The sequence below is a fragment of the Dermacentor andersoni genome, chromosome 7 (assembly GCF_023375885.2).
Source record: "Dermacentor andersoni chromosome 7, qqDerAnde1_hic_scaffold, whole genome shotgun sequence".
Taxonomy (NCBI): domain Eukaryota; kingdom Metazoa; phylum Arthropoda; class Arachnida; order Ixodida; family Ixodidae; genus Dermacentor; species Dermacentor andersoni.
This window is the reverse complement of record NC_092820.1, coordinates 127,006,316-127,021,786: the sequence shown is the minus strand read 5'-3', so window position 1 is coordinate 127,021,786 and position 15,471 is coordinate 127,006,316. Positions and strand designations below refer to the sequence as shown.

The following is a 15,471-nucleotide window of genomic DNA, read 5'->3' as shown; positions in this document are numbered from 1 at the left end:
AAGCGACAATCTTTTGGATACGTTTCGAACATTACAACACGTCAACAGCACTAAAGTAAGTATAAAATTTGAGCAAAAGTACGATACGTTTTCAATCCCATCGGCAACGCACAGAGGTAAAACATGTGAACTTCTCTAGTAGAACAGGCTGCGTCGTTTAGGTGTCCATACTTAAGAGTCTACACAGCGATCATTCGCGCTTACTTTGCGCTCCTGCTCTTGTGAACAAAGCACTTGTTTGCACCTAATGATCCATTTGTGCTTTTAATGAACAGCGCTAACTAACTTACTCTACATTGACAGGAACTTGGTAACCTTAAGAATACTACACTTCAAAAAATAGCTATAAATTTAAAGGCAGTTTGAAGAAAGTTGCAGTGAATAAGCTATGAGAGTAACATTCAAAAAAAAAAGGAAAGACAGGCGTTTTTTGTTCATCTTCATGTCTAGCATATAAATCGTTTTAAATTACTTTAAATGCCTAAATCATATAATGAGAAGCCAACAAATAAAGACACCAACGAAAACATGTACAAATTAGTAAGTAAATACTTGTGCTTATTAATTGCAATAATGAAATTATAAATTAATGGCAATGAAAATGGATGAAAAAGCAACATGCCGCAGGTGGGGCACAATCGAACGTCTTCGCAATTCTTGTTGTGGCTGCGAGAAAAAAAAAAGGCGTGCGTGAGTTCTGAACATAACTTACTCTTAGCTTGATCTTGCGATGAACAAATGTTTAATTTCTTGAAGTGACCGGAAGGTAGGCCTTTTCTGTTGCCTAATATTTTATTTTATTTTTTTGCAGATATGTGCTGGAACATGAATGCCCCATAGATGAGGGCACAAAGCGCCCAGTGTTGGGACCGTACTGATAGACCATTAGCGTCGAAACAAATAGTTTCAGGCATATTTGCCTTCTTGGGGAATTGTTTTTTAACGGTTATGACGGAAATGGGAAATCTATTTTCTGCGCATTTTTACATTCTAGTTGTTTATAATAGAAATTAATCATGCAGGTGAAATTGGCACACTAGGCAGCGCATGTGCGGTGGGTTTTCAATATATCGTAGGTTGACAATCTGCATATATTTGGCCGTGCCTGCACACTTGTGCATGTATCCGAGCAACCATTCCGCTGGATTACCGAATTTAGTGGGGACCCGTCAGTGGTATGTAATATATGAACCTGTTTGCCAATATGCTAAAGTGCATGAGTTACGCACGTGCTATATTTCACACGTGGTAGCACGGCGGTAGTTTTTCTCTTAAAAAAATATCTGAATGCCCTACGACAGAAAACTGTTAAAGGATAAACGCGAGATTTTCTGTTCACCTTGATCTCTAACCTCTAAATGGAATCAAAACGAAAATATAACAGTTCTATGCTGTTGTAAGTGCACAAAATAGCTATAAAAGAACATATTTTAGACACGTTTTTGCTTCACATATGGCGTATTTTTTTGCATGCATCGTTCATGACGCGCTGTCTGCAGTGATGCTTTGATGCTCCGCGCCATATTCAACATGGCTGCGCTTTGAGTCAATACACGGCTTAAATACCACGTCTCTTCTTTCACGATTCTTAAGGAGTGCTTTTCTTTTAAAGTACATCAAAAAGAGTGCACGACGTATTCTTGTACACGATACTTTCTGCCTGCTCATGACATAGAACAAGACGTCAATATCCGCAAGGACAATTTAGGCGAACCGCGACAAAATTTAACAACTACGTGTTTTGTCGTGTCAGCGTACATTTCACTTTGTGAAACCAGGTGTTATTATTGAAACCTAGTTTTTGTGATGGTGAAGTACCGAGTCGCAAATCTGTGAATCAGGAACCTAACCTTTTATTAGGAGTGTCTATGCCCGCAAAAGCAACTGACACTTGAACGAGGATGATGCCGGCGACCGCAATCAACGATCGTCGAAATCTGTTCTGCGAATCACACGCACCTGCTATTCATATATTGCTCAATGTACCTACCAGCGTAATCGTCGGTGCTCGCGCAAATTCTAGAATGTACAGCAGTATTACCGTCGCGCAAAGAATATAATCAGTCGAGTCTTGGCGACAATAGTGACAACAGATGGGACCATCGATAAAATTCGAAAAACTTCCGGTACTTACAGGCGCGTTTTCGCTGAATGATAACCTCTAACATTTGCTTGCCTGCGAAATGCTTTCACAGTAGGCCTGTCAATATCATTGATATGGAGCCAATACTTACATGTATAGGGACCTAAATATTTCGTATTCGTTACATGTGGTTTTAGCAAGCGACCACCTAGCCTGACCATACTTATAGACGGCTTGCGTCAAGAAATTTAGTTTCAGGCGTATTTACTTTGTCTGTAGAGATCTCCGTCACCATCTGCGGAATTCAAAATATAACGTGTTTCAAAAAGGAATGCATGGCTTACCAACATTTTGACGGACATGCAAAATAGTGGAGGCTTACGAATCAAAACGGTCCAATACATCCGGAGCATGAGAAAGTCAAAAGGAAAGGCTTGTTCCTTGTGTCGAAAGCTCCACGTATTATTTGCTCCTGTCATAAGAAATAAATGATCCGTTATAGAAACATTACTGGGACTTAATAAAACTGGCTTAAAAGATTGAGATGTATAGCCTCGTAAACTTCTAAAGCAATGGTTCTTATTAAACATTTTCGCGCACAAAGACAGGATGACGAACGAAGAAGGGACTCACAACATGTTGCGCATGTCATGTGTCCCTTCTTCGTTCGACGTCCTGTCTTTGTGCGCGCAAAAGTTTAATAGGAACCATGTACAACCAACTCGCCCAAAAGGTAACGCTTCTAAAGCAATCGCAGTTTCGTACAGGCTTCGAAGCATCGATATCAATATCACGGTTTAGCGCAGCGTTTAAACTCTTTGGCTGTTCTGAATATGTGAAGGCGCGACTATATGTGGATGTTAGATAGCCAGGCGCCCCGAAATTAATGACAAGTTTAAAAGCTTTAGCATATTGTGTAGGGCACGCTTCTCTGTACTGTGCTTAATGGAAATAAGCCGTAATCTAACAGTTGGCATTGCAATATGCAGGCACCACTGGCGCTGTCCAAGAGCCGCGCCAGTGAAATTACATCACATTTTGATTGCAATTGTAGTGCCGTCGCTTTTCGTATGTTTTATTTTGCAGTATTTCGAAAGTTACTATAAAATGCATGCGCTCTGACCTTAATGTCTCATGCCTTTTCGCGCTGTACTTCTCATCAGTTTTGAGAAAGAATATAGTCAAAAACATAAAACCTAGTTTGAGCAACTGTCATGGTTGAATAGTACAGCATCTATTTTGCATATGCGGCGTAGAAATGCATATAGCTTACATATACATAAACGCATACAAAACATTACGGAAAAGGTGGCGACGATGCGGACGGCGAAAATTCATCTACTGTGTCCAAAACATATGGATATTATGCGCTACACAACATATCCCATAGAAAGGCTACGCGTAACAAAGGCAAGGCACAACGCTTTCATTTTTCAGCAGATTATGGGAGAACTCCAGGGACATCAGAACAGCTAGAAACTGAGATAACAGTACTTGAAGTAGAGATGAGCAATTTATTTTAAATGCTAATACTTTCAGCAGATAGCTCCAGTCGTGCTATTTGTCCCGTCTTAAGGCGTTTAAGCTAGGTGATTTAGACAGTGTGCGCAAAAAAAAAAAACGCCCTTCGTAAGCGGACCGATGAGAAAGTGGGCCTCGTACATTGTGGAGCTGTGCACATGTTGAATGCACTTTGGCAATTTATTTTCATCATAATACGTATCCAGCAGCCACCTGTTGCGTTTGGAGCCAAATCCCCACGCTAAGCGAACAGGGATTCGATGAATAAACGGTATTGCAAGGTTGTTTTTTTCTGTCTTTCATTTTTGCATGGCTCAGCATACTAGAGAAGGTACTTGCTAATTTGGTGCTGCAAATTATATTCGTGATAAAAGCTATTTAACTAAAGCGTTACTTCAAGTTTGCTTGCCCTATTTAAGGGAGAAATAAAAATAACCTTGCAAGACAACTTTACGCATGAGAAGGAAAGAACGAAAGAAATTGCCGTTATGAGCTGGTTGAAATTTGTTTCTGTCTGCTCAACAAGCGCAAGCGTTGCGCTCGTATTTATATGCAAGCAAAATAAATGCGCGCGAGGATAATGCTCCGAGTAGACGAAGTGATTTACAAGAATTCAAGCGGCATTGAACGTCAACCAACTTCAATTTTCGTCGACGCTTTTGCTCGTGGCTTTCATCTTTTCCAGGCACGAGTGAAGTTATTGCACAAGGACGGTGACTTTATCACACTACAAGCGCATATCTCTGGGAAAACTGATTAGTTTCCCGTTAGTGAGAAAACGCAGGAAAAAGGACGAAGCAGGCTGTACATTGACAAGGACACTCTCGCACACACCGACTGCTATTAGCTGCATTCACGCACGTAAAAGTTCTCGTAAATCTACCAAATGGGGCCTATCTGCTTGCCGGCCTATTTCTGGTAGGCCGAGCGTAGAAGTAAAAGCTAGAAATATACTTGAGAAGCATACGCGCAGTATATACTATAATAAATTAAACTATATGCGGCACGAGTATTGGGTGACGAATTTTCTGGATGACCAATCATCTGGGTGTCTCGGTTCATGTGTGTGTCTGTGTTTTTGTGTGTCTCAATCCTCTATGTGTCTCGGTTAATAAATGTTGCAAAACCCTTTACGTTAGGCAAGTATGTAGAACAGTGAGTTTTGCAGCGCGAGAAAACCCTGTCCCATACACATCTTACATGGTCCTTGGCCGTACGACTTTCATGAAAGTCATTCAACATAAAATTGATTTTTCAAGCTTCCCACCTACACTGAATATTTTGCCTCAGCAAATCTATACACGTGAACATTGTCTCTTTTAGACCACATTTATGTGGACTCTCGAATAACCAAGGAATCGCTACATATTTAGAACACCCATGCTTACCGTACCCACATAATAAGAGCATCTCCTATTTTCAGAAACGCTGAGGGTTTCCATTGAACGTTTTATGCCCTCTACCCAGCAATGCTTCTGCAATGCCTACATTTATTCGGGGAAATAGCACCTGGAGATCTGCACAGTGTGTTTTTTAAGCACATTGTTTCATGCGCCACGAATTCAACAGCTCGTGTTTTTCGAAAACGCTCTTGAATTTCCGGAACTGGCCACTATTGTCGCAACAGCAATGTTTCCACAATGCAGAACAAAATAGAAGCTCTAAAAGTATAATTTCGGTATCCGGAAACTATCTGCACTGTGGTATTCAATACTGCTTGCGCTTGTGGCGACATTTCGAGCTTGTTCAAGCTTTACGTGCGAACCAGACATCTTTTTCTCTTTCAGTAAAGAAAGAACTGCAGGTGCCGGACGGTTCAAATTGCTTGGAGGGAGATTCCAGTAGAAATATATACGTAACAACAAAAACAAAGCTAGTTTTAAAGTTTGTCCGTTGATTTTCTAAATGTTTACAATGAAGCTTCCACTAGGCACCATCATGGTGTATATCTTCATCTGCCATATCACCGCTGACGGTAAGCCTGTTCTGCCCTATTTCCTGCCCTGTAAAATTGTGCATTTTTTCTTACTTCCTTGTGTATACGTAACACTTCTTTATCACAGTTCTAAACGAACAATTTAGGTGAATTCTAGCAGAGTTACATTAGGAACACCATCGCATTAGCTAAATATGTGAAGATCAAAACAGAATGGCGTTGCCAAAGGCGTTGTGGCATTCACCACCCCCCACCGCAAAACAGGCCACAGTACACTCAACTTACATGGATTGGTTTGTAACGAGAGTGCAATACGAGAAAATGAGCACAGTGCGAGCGATCAAGCCTGTTCACCTTCTATGGCAAAAGCGTGCTTTTATGACTAGGTGTGACTCCTTTTGGTAGGCTTCAAGCAGTGGGTTACTGTTGTGGTGGGCGATTTCCACAAGTGGAGGTCAGATTTGTGCTTTTCTTGACATATTACGAATCTTTCATCGATAAAAAGCGTCGAACAATATGCGATACAGCCGTCAGCAAAATTTACGGCCTAAGTGCGCGTTCGCAATATCACTACTGTTGGGTCTGAGTGACTGGCCAGATGCAATGCGCAAGAATTTAACAACTCGTGCTATGAATGAAAGCAAATTCGGAGACGCTTTTAGAGGTGCAGTGGTATGATATATATATATATATATATATATATATATATATATATATATATATATATATATATATATATATATATATATATATATATATATATATACATATATAGTAAATCATATCTGGGGAAGACCGCAAGGTGGACAAAAGTACATAATAGGATACATTGCAGCTTGATGATACCATTCGGGCGGATTAAAAGTTTTACTTTTCCTGGCACACAGTGGTTATGGTAAAGGTGGTTACGTTTTGAATTGGGCGAGTGCATAGGGCTCATATTTGGGAGAGTGCCCTTTTCATTACTTCCAGTGTGGCCAATTCCTCTAGTGAGTACGTGCAATGTTCTGAGGCAACATCAATAGTTGTACGATTTGGCAAATTTCCAGTGCGCGTATAAATATTCAATCTCGCTGTGTCGGGCTGGGAACAACCACCAGATTAAAGAAGAGATTTTAAATGCCGGTTGTATTGTTAGTCCAGCGAAGTTCCGTTGCCTGAGGGATGGTCACCGATGCTAACGGGACATTTGACCAGTAATAATTTACGAATCTGAAACTTGGAGAATAAAAAAGAATGTCTAGCGCTCGTCCTGTCTTTTTTCTTGTCTTCGTCTATGTCCCTTCGCCTTTTAAACTAAAGGAAAACAAGAAGCTTGAAATGAGAGGTTATCCGGATGGAGACTTAGTAAACACCGTACAAGATATCTTAAGAAGAGGCGTTATGTCGAATGTACAGAACATAAAATAAACCGAAGCGTGCTGTGTTCTTGGCATCTGTGTTTAGGGGCATTATGAGGTTAAATCACGAGCTAGATAACTGTCCTAAATGTGCGAAAGTGACGCATTCCTATGCTAACGAAAACTTCGTTCTAGGGCCCCTATCCAATATCTGATTATACAACACGAGGGCTTGAGACAAGTATACAAACGCACCGACAGGGTGCTATTTGTGCGTCTGCATGTTCATGCGCTCCTCTATGTCTCATTTGCCTTACATTGGTAATCTGAATTAGTTCACAAATTGCAGGTAAACTGTAATAACTGTATTAATTCTCACCGTCCTGATAATCAATTTTGTTCACTTTTTAGTATCACCTTTCATTTATTTGTACGTCTACATTGCATTTTTTTTAAAAAAAGGTTTGGTTATAGCAACGCTTCTGATTGCAATCGGTTAAGTGCGTACGTGGTGTTACGTTGTATCTCTTTATTGCAAAAGCCTAGACCAAACTTGCGTTGTGCACACGGACAGCAACGAGGGTTTATTTTATTGTGCATTCGTGGTGAAAGGCACGACTCTTCAGTGTTGCAAATAGCTAAAGAAGTCAATTTTGAAAACTGAATTGATTTGCATACGGGGACGATTGCCACTGTCAACATCTACAAACTTGAAGACAATGAAATTTTGATCAAGATATTTTGAATTATGATTAACCATACGAGTAGTGATGACATATATGTATGAAGCACATTGCACTACACATAGTGCGTTCGTTTGCTCGCAGATATGAAGTACACTTCAATATATTTTCACAAGCACACTGCATCAGTACTATTGACACCGAAGGCCCTCTTCCGTTGGGAATCTTAGCATGTGTCAAAATACCGCTACTAAATTTTAAAGCTTCGTGTTTTTTGTTTAATATATAGATTACTATGGAACAAAGCAGGCACTTTGGAGAGCGTCTAAAGGTGGGCATTATGGAGCTGCCCGTCTGCCACCAGCACCACCCAGTAAGTTCCATATGGTCCGTGCCATCAATAACATCGTTATTGATTACTATAAATTTGCCTGCAAAGCATTTATTGCCTTATTTAATAATCCACAAAACTACAAAGTGTGGCATTACACAAGTGCCCCACACATATACAGGGCTCAACTGTAATAATGAGTTGATGATGATCAAATAGGTGGTAACTGGCAAATTGAAGCACATACAACGAGTAAAACAATTTGCAGCGGTATTTCAGGCCGAAAGATTATTTCCGTCGCCAGCTGTCTGTCCAAAGGTGCATGTTAGCAACAAATGTCTCACTCAAGAGTTGCTTATCGCATGCTTATGTACAGCTCTATTATATAAACACAGAACGCAAGTCTCGAGTAAAATGATTTAACAGAGCATCTATCATTTAAGAGGAATGTGGCCAAACATACGTTGTTAATACTGCTAGGAGATACCACCAGTAGTGAATACGTGCTGATGTGCTTGAAAAAAAAAAGCAGAAAGTTTTCAGCGCAATCCAAGGCGGTTTCGTTTAAGGCGATCTGTAAATATTCAAGAGCGAGAAGGCATGCTCGGTAGTCACTGCTTCTCAAAAAACCTCAAAACTTCTCGTTAGATATGACCCCATGTACAATACGGCAACATTCGTTTCGTAATGAACGACAAATCTATGTTTTAAGGAAACGTATGAAGTATGACCGCAGTGTCATATTCATTCTAACAATGCGGAATCTATAGACTTCCCCCCGTCGCTGACGTCACCATTGTCGTAGCCGGCAAAAAAGAAGCAGAAATGTTGGGACTAGCTCTGTAATGGCGCTTGTCGACAATGCAGAAATAGGAGAAAATTTTTGCCTTTCAGCTCTGCATGTCGAAGTCGCGTGTTCCCTGACAGGTACAGAACACCTCAAACAAAAATGCGAAGTAGGCAGTAGATCGAAACTGTGCGCGGCAAAACTGTCTCCATCAAATGAAGTTTACCATCAGTGATTGTGGCATCATCTCTTTCTGTAGCACCCGGTTTGTTCTTGCTTTTGTTTATCGTGGATTTCCTTTTGTCGACTTGACTTTCGCAAATGTTCTATTTCATGTAGTCTAAGCAATGTGGCCTACTTCTTTAAGTCAAATTACCATAAACTCTATGTTGATTATAGATTATACGTTTACTTCACTTACAAAAACAGGGCGTAGAATAAGCAACCTTGCAGATGAAGAATATGGGAGCCCGGTAAAGACGGCTGCGAAAAGAGGTAAGCGCCCACATTATCTTTTGGTGAAAGAAAACGTTCTTGCTCTAGAACAAACACATTTCACGCCACTTTAGCACGTCGTAGCCATCATAATTATCATTCAAGTGTTTGTTGCTCATTGCCAAATGTACAATTCAGCATTGGTCTTCTAATAATTACGTACTCCAGGAAGGCAAGAGAGGAGTGTGGTACGGGTTACAAGAGTTGGAAAGAGTGCGAAATTTAGGTGAATATTTGAAGTGGCAGTTCGTACTGCTTAATGTCGTTAGGTGCGCTAATTCTGGATACCACTAGAAAATTTCTCCGTCAGTAAGCATAAGTGATTATGGATAAAAAACAACCTTACACATCATGGGTCATCATATTGCTCACATATGTGAGCAATACTATAGCCTATATTTACAAGGTAATTATGAATGCGGAAGCGCGCAGCCTTTGTTTCAAAACACCTTTCATTAGCACAACTCAAGAAGAGGGTGGAAGAGTCGCTGATACATCGTGGCATGCCGTTTAAAGAGCCCGACACTAGGTTTAGACATTGCAAAAAGAAAAAAAATAGGCGCGGGCAGCGCGGGCTCATTATCTTTCCTGGAAATTGTGAAATCTACGTACGGTCTAAAAACAGCCCAGTTTAAAGTGCGGACCAGCACGGCCTTCCCCTAGAGACGGCACCACTTCCAGCCACACGATCAAGGACGCTCGCACAAATGCGTTTAACAAAGAACGCACAGCCTGTACGATCACCGAACATGGGACGTGGCTTCGGTAATCCAGCCAAAGAGTAACAGCCAACGATGCGCCGCGCAACACAAAATGTGAAATGAAAATGAAAAAAAGATGGCAGGTCCCGCGCCCTGAGGCAGTCGATGTCATGCGAAGCAGTGTGCTGAGAGTTTACCAAGTTAACAAAACGACCATGAGAGCGCCAAGGTGTAGGCGGCTGTTTCGAGACCTGCAAGACACGCATGTTAGGACATTCATGTCATGACCTATTATTTATGTTCGTTATACACTCTTGTCATACTATTCGAATTTTTGTACATACCAAGACGTAGGTGGCTGGTTCAGGACCTACATGACACGCATGTCATCAAATTCATGTCATGACCAATCGTTTATGGTAATCTTACACTCTCGCCATACTATGTCTCTTTTGGCACATAAGTTAACGAAATGACCATAAGAGCATCAAGGCGCAGGTGGTTGGACAGGTAGATATACTGTCGAAGCGGCCAATATTTACCAGGAAATGGTTCGAATTTAATAAAGAGAAAACGGGCGCGTAAAGTAAACGTGACATGGTCCATCGTAGTTGATATATAAGAAAGCAGGGAAGATGCTTACGGACGCTTGTCGAGGCAGAATCAGAGAATGTCTATGTTGGCCGTGAAGCTCGCCTCGGGGCAGCACGTTAGCAAGATACTTGAAGTTTTTGCATATTCACTAATATTGAACCTACCTTTACAACGTTATTTCTCTAAAGGGCTCCCTAGGCGGCGCCTTGCAACTTGATGTTCATTCTTACGGCAACACAAAAGAGACGGCAACACACAGATACACCCTGCTCGCATAATTTTACACCCAATTGCATATCACCCCTTTGTTATATGAAAATAATCGGTGTGTTGGTTTTCTGCATTTAGTTAAGAGTATACGAATATGTTGCAGCACGCTGAGTTTTGCAGAAAAGATTGTGTTCATGCGGCAGCTACGGCAACGTCAACAGCTGCGCCCGCTTAACCCATTTATCGACGGTGTCTATTGGAGAGTGGCGCATCAGCAGAGGCGCATACTCAGTAACACAAGTTGGCATGAAATGAGTAATCTTATGAGTGGCACATATGCATTGTGACCCGTGACCTAACTTCGCACTACGATTGCTTTCGAACCCGGTTTCCTTATTCCAGCAGCCCGATGCTGTACCCTACAGAACGTGGACAACCAAGCGAAAACAAAGTTTGCTTTGTGCTCGTGACTTCACATGAGACCTGCTTTGATTCTGGAGAAATCGTTTTCCTTTCTTTAAGCCTTTCATGCCCCTGCTTTGCCTGCATTACTATCACAAAAAATCCCTTGCTCCATTGCAAGCGATGCATGACTGTGTCAAGCAGCAGAAATGCGCAGATAAAATAGAGGCAACAAGTGCAACATTGTTGAGTTAGGTCAGTGAATGTCATTGTGGAAAGGCAAATTTTCCTTAATTTCAGTTACTTCGTGCTTCTTTTTTTATCTTTGATGAAAACAAATGCGTGTGCTAAGCATGTTGCAATTTTCACAGTGCACGACAACGAGTAATGCAGTTTCTCGTATATTCTAGGTCGTGGTTTGCTAGGCTTACGCTGCGGGGCCGAACCTCCAAGCCCCGACTGCAGCAATGGCGTTACTATGTGGTATTATGATCCGGCAAATGACACATGTGTTGCTCATGACGTGGGAAACTGCATCACATTTGGTTTTCTCATATGTCGAATATGTGTGACGACATGCATGGGTAACAAACTTTTACTTTCATTTTAACTTACTGTCCGAAATACCACTTCTACGTAAAGGCAAAGGTAGAGGCGAGATAGAATAGTTCATAGAGTAGTTCCATGAACTGCCGGCGTAAATAATAAAGCATTCATTATTACTATTATTATTACATAACGCCCTTTTTGAAGGTAGTGTCCTTTATTCCTCGGAGCAATCTCCTCATTACCTTTAACTCAGTAAATTTCTAAAGGACATAGCAAGGCTTCGCTTTGCCGGAAAACCTGAATCTAGAAACGTTTCGTCCCCTTGAACCGCCGCAACTCTACTGATGTTCGTGGAGCATGTAAAATTCCTAAGGTAGAACCAGGGTCGTTAGGTAACTTACCACATAAATGCAGCTTTTTGTGTTGTGCGTTTAATTTAGGCACAATAATATATAAACTGTTTTAGCGTTCTGTCACTTCTCTGGCAAAAATGTTCATTCATTGTGTTGCTGGCAATTATTACCATGTTAGGACATCGCTACTGGGGATATTTCCGTCAAGTACATATTACGCAAAGTACAAGTGCTGGAATTCACTGCAGACGTTCAAGGAGGCGGATGCCTTCAGTCTAAGTTCGACATTGCTTCTGGATTTTTTCGAAGGATCTTCTAAAACAAGTGGCGATTGTACTCCACGGTAGCTCAACAGTACTAGGTGCGCTGTCTTATAGGGGTAACTGTGGTGCTACGGTAATGTTATCACGTGCTTTCTTTAGAATGGCAAGTTAACTACTCGTAAATTGATATCACAGATGAGTCGCAACAATCTGCGAAGCTACACTGTAAACGAAAATAACTCCCAGGTGGGAGTAAACAGCTTGTCCTATAGGGACCCCCCGGTTGGGAGTTTATTATACTCCGTATGATCGGAGTAGAATTTTTACTCCGAGCGGGCGGAGTTCTTCCGTGGTGAATTCGGAGTGTTTTTTACTCCGACTGGACGGAGTTATAGCGTGGCGCACTGGGAGTATTTTTTTCACTTTTTTACTCCGGCTGGCCGGAATTCTTTTGTGGCGCACTGGGAGTATTTTTTTTGCTTTTTTACTCCGGCTGGGCGGAGTTCTTCCGTGGTGCATTGGGAGTATTTTTTCGCTTCTTTACTCCGGTTGGGCGGAGTTCTTCCATGGTAAAATCGGAGTTTGTTCTCGTTTTTTTACTCCGGTCGGGCGGAGTTCTTACGTGGTAAAATCGGAGTACGTTCTCGTTTTTTTACTCCGGTCGGGCGGAGTTCTTACGTGGTAAAATCGGAGTATTTTTTCGCTTATTTACTCCGGTTGGGCGGAGTTCTTACGTGTTACAATGGGAGTATGTTCTTGTTTTTTACTCCGGCTGGGCGGAGTTTTTTCGTGGTGCATTGGGAGTATCATTTCGCTGTTTTACTCCGGCTGGGCGGAGTTCTTACGTGGTAAAATCGGAGTATGTTCTCGTTTTTTTACTCCAGCTGGGCGGAATATTTGCGGGGTACATTGGGAATATTTTCTCGTTTTTTTACTTCGCCTGGCCGGAATTCGTGAGTAATGTTTGGAGCATTTTTAATTACACTTCGTGCTTCATGGAGACTCTGGAGGAGCCACTGGTAATAGCTGTTTATTAACCATTGATAAGACCATTAGCATTGGCCAGTGGTAGCATATGTTATTTCCAGGAAGAGACTTCGAAACCAGAAGGCTGCTTTCTGCTGGAAAGGGCAGTAAGACCAAACACATCTTTTCTATCACAGAAACACATACCACTATAGGAAAAATAAAACAATGTTCAGTATTTCACACACACGTTACAAAAAATGCAGTCAACAGTCGGCTAAAGAAACTGACTTGAGGGCAAAAGTTATGGTGCTAAGCAAACGAAGATGAACTGAGACACAAACAGCATATGCAGGCGCCAACTGATTATTAACCAAAAACCGTGCAATTTTATAGATGAAACCTGAGTGCAAAGTAATCACACCAATGATGAACAAGTGTGGTGGAAGCTAACAGCGCACATAAGCCAGTGATTGGAACTTAAATGTCACGGCAGGTACACAAACACACATGCATTGCAGGTGCAAGCGGAGTAGCACTCCAAATAGGGCAGCCGCACGCGTGTCTTCTTGACAATTACAGGCCATCTTTTGTAAATGAAATTTCTTTGTCACTTAATGCTCGTGACGGCGTGATAGCACACTTATTTCATTCTTTTTATTAAGAATGCCTCGACTATCTCTCAGTGCAGTTTTTTGCTTTCCTCAGAAAGGTTGTTTGGTACAGGAATGGCACACAATCACCTAGCTTGTAGTGGTCTGCCAAGTGCCCGTCCATGTTGCTGTTGACCGCCAACCGGTGCTCTCTCGATCGTTTAAGCATCGTCCCATGTGTCCAATATACACTCCGCCGCAGCATGGGAATATTGCAAACTGCATCACTAACACAATCGGTGCAGCATGTTAGCGATGTGGTTCACAATATTACCCTAAGCTCCGGCAGGGTGTATATTGTACAAACAGGACAATGCTTCAACGATCGAGTGTGCCAGTTGGCTGTCAATAGCAGCATGGGTGGGCACTTGGCAGACCACAGCAAGCATTGTGGTGGTGCGCAACTCCTGGGCCAAATATTTCTAAGGAAAACAAAAAACTGCACTGAAAGGGAAATAATCGAGGCATTTTAAATAAAAAGATCAGGAAATAAGTGCATTATAGAATGCTGTCACTAGCATTAAGTGACAAACAAATTTCATACATAAAGGACAGCCTGTAATCACCGCCATGATCAGAATGCACAGCTGCCACATTTGGTTTGCTAATCCACTTGCACCTTTAATGCATGCATGTTCCTGTGTACTTGCCATAATTCAGTTCAGATCACTATTATGAGTGATGTTAGCTCCTATTCCATTTTAGTTTATCATTACTGTGATTACTTTTCACTCAAGTTTCACGTTAGAGTTGCATGGTTTCTGGTGGATAAGCCGTTGGAAGTTGGCAACTGTTTGTGCCCATTTGTCTCATTTTGTCCTCGTCTGCTTAGTGCCACAACCTTGGTCTTTAAGCCACGAACCAACTAGCTCAATAACAAGTTTTGTTTACAAGATTGACTACAAAAAATAAGAGGACGAAATACGTTCCATAAGAAGCAAAAAAGAAGGAAGAGGTAAAGCACGTTCTACAAACACATATTTTAATCTGAATGTGCATATCGCAAAAATCTGATTCAAATAAATTTCTGCAACAAGAAATATTCAAGAACTTCTTTTACATTGTGTCAGGATCGCTGATATTTGCAGGCTACACTTAGTAAATATTGCACTAACGCATTCAAAAGGAAAAATGCAAAATATGTATAAAAGCAAGAAATTACAGAAATTAAGCACCATTCTGCATATAACACAGAAGTTACAGAAGAACAGACACGAAGTAGGCGCTGGCATGTGACAGGGATCTACTGTTGACTACGGTGTCTGGCATTTGGAATGCGAAGTTGCTCGGCAGCTCTGCTGCGACCGCGAAGAGATGTCAGCTACGAGGTGACTTTTCGCCATCGTTGCCGAAGTGTCGACTAGCGACAGTGATGAGGATGACACAAAAAGCAACAGCATGAACGAACGAAACAGGCCCGACAGTGGCACAAACTGCGTGTTACGTCAGCTTCCTGAATGCAATCGTCGTGATGACAACGGCACCCCGCAATGAAAAAGTGCCCCGCAGCTTCTGTAGCGCTACCGCGCCTGTGCACGGAGAATATGCAATGCCAACGAGGAATCTGCCATGCGAGTGTTTGCCAAGAGAGGGCTAGCTGAAAA

General features: G+C 41.7%; 1 long non-coding RNA gene across 1 annotated transcript; it reads right to left on the bottom strand.

Moving 5' to 3' along the window:
- Positions 1–2,240: 2,240 nt before the first annotated feature.
- On the bottom strand, positions 2,241–5,973 carry LOC140219331 (uncharacterized). The gene is made up of 3 exons (XR_011895529.1): positions 5,826–5,973; positions 2,466–2,555; positions 2,241–2,378 (listed from the first exon to the last, which is right to left on the bottom strand). It is a non-coding gene; the product is annotated as an uncharacterized lncRNA (long non-coding RNA).
- Between the last annotated feature and the right edge of the window lie 9,498 nt (positions 5,974–15,471).